Below are 9,429 nucleotides of genomic sequence, written 5' to 3' on the forward strand. Positions count from 1 at the left end.
GATTTCCATCATTATCCACTACAGCCTCATTTAGACAGCCCCAAAGGACAAAACACATTTAAAAAAAAAAAAAAAAACAGGCTTCAGTCAATGAAGGTCTACAGGTAGGCTGTGGACTAATCTTCAGGTAAAGACATATATAGCATTTTTTTTTAAAAAGGAAAAGAAAAGATGCTGAGAGATGTTTCACTTCCAATGGAAAGAAACACAGAGGGTACTGAAGCCCTGAAAGACAATTCGGATCAAGTTGCAAACTCTGTTAGGTGCTATATATAGCTCACCAGGATATTGTAGATACACACACAGCATGAAGTGCCAGTGCACACATGAGCAGAGGCTATGTACCAAAAAGAGAAAAGCCTTAGTATGAAGTAACTGCTTTACTGTCACCCCATATTCAACAGGCTGAACTGGCAGGACCATGGGATGCTATAAGTTTTATACTTGAGATCAAGCACACATGCATACAGAAATATATATGACATATGCGGACATACAGAGAGAAAGAGAGAGAGTGGTGAAGATAAACAGGTGAGGGGCAAAGAGTGTGTCCCTAAACAATTATGCAAACACTTGGCACCCTCGTCAACGCAATTAGCTATAAAACTAGAATTGCCGTTGTGTTTTTACCATGTCACGCCTGTTGTAATTGTATTAATATACAAATCTTGTTATAACACGCTTCTGTAGCCGTTGTGTAACTGAATCACAGCGCAGCAAGCGTGCCTATTAAAGTAAAAACATTTTAAAACAATGGTCATTTTCCTAAATTAAAATAACGCTGAATGGGGTAACAGTAAAGTGACAGACAGTAATAGTTGAGCAGCGGGGATATTAGCGGCATGTCGTGCTCTACATGCCCCCGCTGAGCCTGTGTTTAAGTGACAGGTATCGTTACGCAGCCTGTCACCCACTGAACACGGTTTAGCTGTTTAGCACAAAAACCATTCAAATGCAGCTTTGGCTTAGACTCTCAGATTAGCTAGCGGTCAAATTTACACATCTGCATTAAAGTGTCCCCATCGGCACACGGGGACCAGTGAAACATAAAGTTGGCCAAGCACCGCATTCTTGTTAGGAGAATTTAAGGACACATGCCCTGATGTGAACCCCAGCCAGAGCTCCTGAGTGGAGACTTGGTGCGCCAGCCAGGTCCACGGGCTAACTTAGCATGCTAATTCATGTCTTCGCTAGGCTACTTGCTCGTAAGCTGACGTTGCCGTAGCACACATCTGCAAGCGAACCAGTGCTAGCTAATGGGATTTGAACTTTGTTATTGGCTTGCTAGCGACCCGAAGACTTCCTAAAAGGAAGGGAAAGTTATGCGGGTCCACACGTTACGAAGACAGCTCCGAAATATGTGCGAACAGCTAGCATGTCTCGGCAGTGGCAGTGTTTTGAAATGCTGTGTACTCTACCCCATTTGGCTGCTGTCTGAGATCAGAAGAGGCCGATGTCAGGACTGACGGCCAATCGACATTCCCCGGAGTGGCCGCCACCGCTTGCTCCGTCCGCCGTAACACTGCGCAAGATGGTCCCGATCCTGCTGTTTGATAGGAAAAGGAGCTGGTGCAGTTTGACGGCGTTTCGGGTGATGATTAATAACACGCCGTGTCTAGGTTGAAGTTTCGGTGGAAATCAGAGGACGCGTCACCTTGCAGCGGTTCATGACTCCCACTATTCAAGATGTAGAAGGGCAGGACGTTGCATTTCTCTTCGAGTCCATATCACTCCCAGTCGCTGACAATAATTAGTGTGGCCACACGGGCATCCGTATGTCACTATGCTGATATGTCATGCTGGACTTCTGTGCTGTCCGAGGGTGGATTGCTTCCCTTTCTCTTCAGATTATCTGAATATTTATATTAATTCGAGATGATACTGATGTAAGATCCCTGAAATAAAATTTTGATTTACAGATTTCAAGTGCACCAAGCGATGAAATCCAAGAATCACTCAATCAGTTAAGTGTTTTATTTCCATTTGATAAGACCTATGCCGTCTTGGAAATCACCATTTCCATCTCAGCTCCCACACCACTTTCCTAATGGACACCATCGTGCAGTAGAAAACTCTGATTTCATCCACCCACTGCATAAAACAGTTAGAAAGAGATGTTTAGTAACTGAATGTTTGGGAGAACCATTATAAAGTTGCTCAGAGTGAGGATCCAGTTGTTGCACTGTTAAACCCTTCATCTTTTTTCAGTTGAATGCTCCCTCTAGTGGTTTGGGTAGCAGAAGTAGGCTTGGTAAAACTGCCTCAGGTGAACTTCGAGGCATTTCTTCCCGAAAGCGTTGCTAAACTGAGATTGGACTTCGGGTACTTTCATCAAGAAAATAGGGGGTTATATCCAGGAGTAGCAAAGGCATCCACAATTTCCCCGTGATGGTTGCTCCAAACCTCACCCGAACTAAGTGGCACAATCAAGAGACATTGTTCAGGAGCAGAGCACATCACACAATTTCCTTGTCCAGATGTACTGCATTCACTGAAACTGCATCATTGACAGTTGCCTCTTTTTTGAGCAACTAGCAATGCAAGAATTTTCTGAGGGTGAGTAAGAAATCCTACCTTGGTTTTAAAAGACAACTAGTTGAATGTTAAGAAAGGGGACACTAAAAAAATCCCAGAGGAAGGACTAACCAAGACTAAGTGGACTAAAACAGATTGGCAGTGGAGTGGAATCAGAATTGAGATGAAGAAAATAATCACAAATTAAAAAAAGAGAAATTGACCTGTTGTGACTCCCGCACCGGCAGACGAGGAGTGAAAGGTGGCACACTGGTGTGCTAGAGGCTCACCATCTTCTGCTTGACCTTCTCTTTCCAGACAAAACAGAAAGGTCTGGCATTAATCAGACGAAGAAGTACCGTCACACCTGTTGTCAGCACTGAGAAATCAAATAGTTGGAGGTTTTTGATTATGCCACTTGGTAAATTCCACATTTTTTTTCATTCTATTACAAATAAAAAAGTAGATTTGTAATGAAATGAAGTAATTTAGAGTCATTTGATAGTGGCATCATTCTTTCCTTCCTATTCTCTTTGAGTCAAGCAGGTGTAATTTATTAATCAGCGAAAAAAGAAAAACCTCGGCTGCACATTGTTTTTAATTCAGTTCATTTTAATCTCCAGGCACCACCAGCCCAAAGATGTTTAATAGCCTTCAGGCAGAGCTTGCTGCGTTTGTATATTATGATGAAAATGTAAAAAAGATGCTCTGAATTCATCCCCCTCCCCCCATGAGACATGTTTTATCTGAGTCCATTATTCTCTGCTTGTATATGGCAAGCAGAGGAATGAGCTCAATTAGGTGAGCAAGCGAGAGGAGAGGAGGAATTTGGGTGCTGGTATTTAGAGAGAAAGAAAAAAAAACATTGGAGGAAGGTCAAGAGAACATAAGAAAGGAGCAGTGGGAAATGAGAGAGAGAGAGAGAGAGACTGAGGGAGTAAGACAGAGAGGATGAAAAAGTGAAACTATGTTGTCATGGAAACTGGCATGGATCTGAAGAGCAAAACAAGAATGTAAATTGGTTTACCCTTAGGGAATGTGATGGCGCTACAGAGAAAAATAAGCAGGGAGATGTATTTAAGGGGGAACCTTCCATAACATTATATTACAAATAAAGGATCTTGAAACAAAAATAACAGTGATAATGATGACAAAACGAGGATCTTTACATAGAGCTGCTTAAAGCATATAGCAGTCGAGAAGATCCCTCTGCATTTCCTTAGGCTGAGCAGTTGCTTAATAATGACTAATTAAAAATGGCATCAGTTTGGGAGGTGCAGAGGTCAGTCTGAGTGGGTGAATTACTAATATGGGTAAACAACTAGTGGCTCGACTGCTGCTGCACGCCAGGAATGTTGCTTTACTTTAATAGGTTGACATTTATGATGGTGATGATGCATGCTATCCTTTTAACGCTTATCATCCGAGACCATTACAGATGACAGGTCTCGAGCCTAAAGGTCTAGTTGCGAAACACAAATGAGCAGCTGCTAGAAAGCGCTGCATTTCTTTTTCTTTTCCATTATTATTATTTGAGACCTAAAAAGCCAAAGTTTTCTGTGCAATATCATTTTTCCCCTTCACACATACAGTATATCTTTTTATATGCTGCCAAAGCCATTACCAGCACTTTGCTCGCCAACATTCTTATTTCACTCAAGTGCTGAAATGCCGTCATTAGATTTGATTTTAAACTCAGCTAGAGAGGATCGAAATGTTGCCAAGAAACTAATGGTTTCTGTGGTGACAAAACGCTGCCCCTGCCATTGTGTGTAGCAATGTAAGGAGTCGTGTCCCTCACCTACGGTCTGTGCTGATGCTTTCAGAGGTAAAACAGAGCACATCTGTGAACACCAGGTATTCAACAGAATGAACTTCTATTTGATCCGTGGGCTCTTCACCAAAAATATCATACAGGTTGTCTTTTGTAACAAATTCACATAAATGGAACTATTGTTTATGCAATAAATGTTCTTGCACAAAGTACGTATGTTGAAATGTATACACACATCTTAATGAATTTTGCTGTTTCCTGTGTTGTGCATGCATAACTCATCACTTTTAATAAACCTGCCAGAAAAAAAACACACTACCCTTCTCAAAACAAATTTCTCAAAAACATGGCTGAAAGTGAAACTGTGGTGCTGTGGTTAGTGCTGAGACCTCACAATGAAAGATTTGGGGTTTGATGCTTTTCTCCCTGTGTTCGCATGGATTTCCTCCAGGTGTTCCTGTTTCCTCCAAGATCCCAAAGACATGCATGATAGGTCAAACAATGATTCAAATGAGCCCTTATTAGTGTATCTGAGGGAGAGGGGTAACCCTCACCACGGGGAACAACAAGCCAGTGCACTCCTAGTTCCAGTCCTAAACCTGGATAAATGGGGACAGTTGTGTCAGGAGGGTTGTGTAGCATAAAATTTTGGGATGCATGGATGAAAAAACTGCAGCTGTTTTGGCATTTGCCTCCTGCCATACATTGATCTTCATTTTAAATATTTCTAACAGATAAGGTTCTATTTGAAAATGCAGTGAAGCCCACAGCGGAGTTTTGCATCAGTGGCTGACACTGGGAAACAGCTTGAATAATAGTCAGCAGCCATACACAGATTTGTTTTTGTGTTCACTCTCTCTAACAGTCTGACAGTGGTGTGTGTGTATTTTGGCTGGAGTGTAAATGTAATTGGGGCTGTAAGTGGTTGCCATGGCGGCTGGCGCAGCAACTGATGCACAGCACTGGTATCTCAAACAGGTGGATTCCCAGATGGGCAAAGTCAGCAACAATCATGTTTTCATCTCTCTTTTACTTTAAATTTATATTTACATGTTCAAAATAAATAAACTCTATTCTGTTCTAAAAAAAATCCTGCAGTTTTTTGGTGGAGGGCAGCCAGAAGACAGAAATGACAGGAAAAGGAGAAACGATATATATATAGAGAGCTAAATTAAGCAGTTATAGGTCCTATGCTGGAAACTGGGACGTGTTGAGCTTTCTGTTTTGGAAATGTTTTTATTCATCTATTCTCTAGGGATCGGATGTATATAATTGACTCCCTTGTGAGTGCAAGGGATTGTGGTTTATTACCAGGGGGAAATGGGCATTTGAGTTTTTGTCAAAGACCTCTAATCTCCAAAATCTTGTTTGTATTATGATCAAGGTTGTTGGTACACCTAAATACTCATGTGGGTACTTTTCTGCAGCTTTTGGATTAAGCCCAGGAAGGACCAAGGTGATGTTTAGTAAGTAATGTTTGTTAAGCATACTGACGGACAAATGTCTCCTTCTTGGGACTAGATTGAATAAGGGGGTTTTAAACAAACACAGGTACTATAAATGAGAAAGTATAAGCAAAACTAAATTGCAAACACATAACCTTTTGGTTATTTGATATCTTACTCTCAAAAAAAGACAAGACTTTCTAATGTTCAGCTGTGAACAGCTCATACCTAGATTGTTTAGAGTCACCTAAAAAACTGAAGGAGAATATGTTTCTGAAGGGGCTCCTGAAGCTCATTGAACAACTTAAGAGTGCCATATACCCATGTTTCTTTGCATATAGGCTGAGCTGGAAATGATGAGCTGGAAATGCTCAGTGGCAGCAGTGCCAGAATGGGAAACAGGTGCAGTGATTTACTGAAATAAGTGCAAACACAAATGGGAAAAAAGTATATAAGATTTTTTTTTAAAAAAAAGAGTTTATACAATTCTAACAATCTTGAGCATCAATGTTTGGTTTGACCACCTTTATTCGTCAACTGAACTCTCTTTATACCAGCTTTATTCTCATTTCTTTGAGTAATCTTCCGATATCATTCCCCTTGAAGGACATTCCAAAGCTCTTCTTTCATTTTTTTATTTATTTCACACACTTGGTACAACAGTTTCCACAGTTAGTTCTTTCAGACAAACCAACCACACTTTCTATCAGTAAAGCACTGCAACCATGTGTGAAAAGGAGCACGAAGAAGAAAATATTCTTATTAAACCCTGCCCCCTATCTACAATCCAACTTATATTGCAAGTGGGCACCAAAAATCAAGGAACAAACTAATATTAACACTCTCAACTCAAACCAAACAACAAATTTACAATCAGAATATACCACTCCACATAGTAACAAGGAGAAAAGATGAATAAATAAAATAAATGAGGCAAAAAAAATAATGGATCCTTTTTCAATTAACTCCAATTTCATTCACATTCTTCATATTGAGTTATCGTTTTAGACATGTAACACTTTTTAAAACAATGTAAATTTATGCAATTCTTTAGATTATAATGAAGAGAGTCCCACAGTCATATACCTCTAACCGTTGGACCCATTAATCTTTGTGTAGTCCTAGCTAGCTGATGCTTCAAATAAAATTTCCTTCTGCTGTCTTCTCCCCCCGAACACATTAAAAATACTCTTTGTAACTTAAAAGGCAAAATATTATTTTTAGCCTTAAACATAATTAATAATGTCCGTAGTTTCACTAAATCTCCCAATTTTAATAATTTTGATTTTATAAATAATTTATTTGTATGTTCTCTATATTTAACATTATGAATCATTCGTATCACTTTCTTCTGTAATAAGTTTAGAGGTTTTATAGTATTCTCATATGTATTCCCTCAAACTTCACCACAGTAACTAAAGTATGAGAAAAACAATGAAAAATATAAAATGCGCATTGTTTTGTAGTCTAATAAATCTCTTACATTTCCCAAAATATAAATGTTTTTAACCATCTTCTTTCTAATATACTCAATATGTGATTTTCACGTCAAATTTTCATCTACTATTACACCCAAAAAGCGAAATTCAGTAACTCTTTCAATCAATTCTCAAATTCAAATTTTATTTGTCACACACACACAACCATACACACACCTTCTTCCTCCTGTACACGATTGCCAAATATCATGAATTTCCTTTTTGTCAGATTCAAAGATAATTTTTTTTACATCAAACCATTTTTTTAATCTTAACATCTCAGAAATCATAATATCAACCAAATCTTTCAAATTCTCTCCAGAGCAATAAAAATTTGTGTCATCTGCAAATAAAATAAAATGTAACCTTTTTGATATGTCACAGATATCATTAATATATAAATTCTTTGGATGTTGGCTGACTTTTGTCCTGTTCTCTGTAAAGAAGATCCCACAAAGCTTCACTAATGTTGAGGTCTGAGCTCTGGGGAGGCCAGTCCATGACTGCGTGTTTGTCATTGTTAAAAACCGCTGTCAGTTATATGCTTTCCAGATGTTATCAGATGGTGAATTAAAATTGAACAGTAATTTTCTGCATCCACATTTCTGCATCATTTCAAGTTTTGACAAGATCCCCAACACCACTGACTGAAATGCAGCCCTAAACCATTACAGAGGCTCCAGCTTGTTTCACAGGTGGCTGTAGATATTGAGTGTTATACTTTTCTCCTGATGTTCTCTGAACACACTGACTAATAAACTGAAAATTTAAAAGTTGCTTCCATCCCTCTTTATGACCCATTGCCACTGATTTTCTTCTGTAATTTGTCTTACCTCAGCCTTTTCTCTCTGTTTCCTTTCCTTAAAAATGGTTGACTCTCACCCTTGTACTGTACTGAAATGATTTCTAATGAGGCTTTAGTGAACAGTAGTTGAATCAGCTGAAGTGCCAGATGCACCTCTCAGGACCTGTGTCAGATCTTTTCTCCCCCCGTAGTTCTTAAGGGCATAACTTTCATATACTGTTTATGTGCTGTAAATGGTTTTTAGTCCTACCATTTCTATTCTCTTTCTCTTATTTTGACCAAGATATGTCCATTTTTGAGCTAAAAACCACCTTGTTGGTTCAAAATTACTATTTTTTGCCTGGCATTTTTCAGAGCTTGAGCTAAAGAAATTGGGGGCAAAATATGTGTTTTTGCAACAAGCTGCGAGTAACAAAATTTCTAACAGATTGTAAAAATAGGCCCTTTTCTAAGTTTTCACACTGGTGACCAGAGCGATGCTTCACGGCTCAGGTTTCAACATGAAAGCAGACAAAATTTGCAGACTAACTTTCACTGTGGGGGACAAAGATCCAACAGTAGATGGCAGTAAAGTTACTCTGATGAATTTTAATCACCATTTCATTCACCATTCTCTTCCTGCAGTGACACCATTCAGCCTACACAAGTATTGTATGGTTCATTGAAAAGATAAAGTAAAGAAAGAAAACATAATAAGAAGTTAGGTTCCAGGCATTTTTTTTAAAAGGCTATTTAAATATGTATATTTTTGTTTTTCACTGCATGTGGAATTACATCTGTAATGCAAAGTGCACAAAATGATCTGATCTTCAGTTAGAGCATTATTTATGTATTTAATTGTAAGCATTCATTCCCAAACATTAATTACCTCTTTATTTATGAATAATCTATGTAGAATAGGTAGAATTAAAAGTATTAAAGAAACAAATACTTGTTATTAAAACTTGGAATACAATTATAGAAGGATCCATCCTTTCAGTGTGATGGGACAGGAAAAAAAATCATTGCGGGAAATAATTAGGAATTGTCTTTTTATATGTTTAAAGTAATAAATACAATATATTGAATCAATTCCAAACAATCTGAATGAAGATTGTATCCAGAAGAGACCTACAAATCCATCACTGTACAATAATGTGTAAAAATTGACTGTAGTTGCAGTTGAGTGTATTTAAATTTGTGAGGGTAAATTTGTGAGGGTCTCGATTGGGAGTTCGCCTTGTAATCGGAAGGTTGCCGGTTCGAGCCCCGGCTTGGACAGTCTCGGTCGTTGTGTCCTTGGGCAACTTCACCTACCGGTAGGTGAAGTTGCCTACTGGTGGTGGTCAGAGGGCCCGGTGGCGCCAGTGTCCGGCAGCCTCGCCTCTGTCAGTGCGCCCCAGGGTGGCTGTGGCTACAATGTAGCTTGCCATC

General features: G+C 39.0%; 1 protein-coding gene across 2 annotated transcripts in view; it reads right to left on the reverse strand.

Moving 5' to 3' along the window:
* bcl9l (bcl9 like) overlaps nt 1–2,853 on the reverse strand; it is a 28,028-nt gene extending 25,175 nt beyond the window's left edge. Inside the window, exon 1 of one of the 2 annotated variants that reach the window (XM_086262202.1) lies at nt 2,739–2,853. The gene's annotated coding sequence lies outside the window, so the exon portion shown is untranslated. Of the gene's footprint in view, nt 1–1,418; nt 1,767–2,738 lie in introns of those variants that run through there. The other variant, XM_086262201.1, reaches the window with a different exon arrangement.
* Nucleotides 2,854–9,429: the final 6,576 nt, after the last annotated feature.

This window comes from Aulonocara sp. 'chitande type north' Nkhata Bay, linkage group LG14 (genome assembly GCF_057382095.1).
Source record: "Aulonocara sp. 'chitande type north' Nkhata Bay isolate Kocher_YH1m ecotype deep benthic linkage group LG14, A_spYH_male_GT1.1, whole genome shotgun sequence".
In the NCBI taxonomy this organism is placed as follows: domain Eukaryota; kingdom Metazoa; phylum Chordata; class Actinopteri; order Cichliformes; family Cichlidae; genus Aulonocara; species Aulonocara sp. 'chitande type north' Nkhata Bay.